Source organism: Arachis hypogaea, chromosome 18 (genome assembly GCF_003086295.3).
Source record: "Arachis hypogaea cultivar Tifrunner chromosome 18, arahy.Tifrunner.gnm2.J5K5, whole genome shotgun sequence".
In the NCBI taxonomy this organism is placed as follows: domain Eukaryota; kingdom Viridiplantae; phylum Streptophyta; class Magnoliopsida; order Fabales; family Fabaceae; genus Arachis; species Arachis hypogaea.
In genome coordinates this window covers 92,714,022-92,714,764 of record NC_092053.1, presented here as the reverse complement: position 1 = coordinate 92,714,764, position 743 = coordinate 92,714,022, and the positions used below count along the sequence as shown (strand labels likewise).

The 743-nt window shown below is 40.8% G+C and overlaps 1 non-coding gene across 1 annotated transcript; it reads left to right on the top strand.

The window, feature by feature from the left end:
* Positions 1–412: 412 nt before the first annotated feature.
* Positions 413–520, top strand: LOC112774432 (small nucleolar RNA R71). Its single transcript, XR_003188924.1, has one exon. It is a non-coding gene; the product is annotated as a small nucleolar RNA R71 (small nucleolar RNA).
* The last annotated feature ends 223 nt before the right edge of the window (positions 521–743 follow it).

Below are 743 nucleotides of genomic sequence, written 5' to 3'. Positions count from 1 at the left end.
TATAGGTGTTTCCATAAGGTTCACCTAAATAATTTACCTCTGCTATTACAGGGTTCTCAGGATCATAGGCTTCTTCTTCAGAAGATGCCTCTTGAGTACTGTTGGATGCAGCTTGCATTCCATGCAGACTCTGAGAAATCATATTGACTTGCTGAGTCAATATTTTATTCTGAGCCAATATGGCATTCAGAGTATCAACTTCAAGAACTCCCTTCTTCATAGGCGTCCCATTATTCACAGGATTCCTTTCAGAAGTGTACATGAACTGGTTATTAGCAACCATGTCAATGAGTTCTTGAGCTTCTGCAGGCGTTTTCTTTAGGTGAATGGATCCACCTGCAGAAGTGTCCAGTGACATCTTTGATAGCTTAGACAGACCATCATAGAATATATCCAGGATGGTCCATTCTGAAAGCATGTCAGAAGGACACTTTTTGGTCAACTGTTTGTATCTTTCCCAAGCTTCATAGAGAGATTCACCTTCTTTCTGTCTGAAGGTTTGAACATCAGCTCTAAGCTTGCTCAGCTTTTGAGGAGGAAAGTACTTGGCTAAGAAAGCCGTGACCAGCTTATCCCAAGAGTTCAGGATGTCTTTAGGTTGAGAATCCAACCATAATCTAGCTCTGTCTCTTACAGCAAAAGGGAAAAGCATGAGCCTGTAGATTTCAGGATTTACGCCATTAGTCTTAACAGTATCACATATCTGCAAGAATTCAGTTAAGAACTGAAAAGGATCTTCGGAT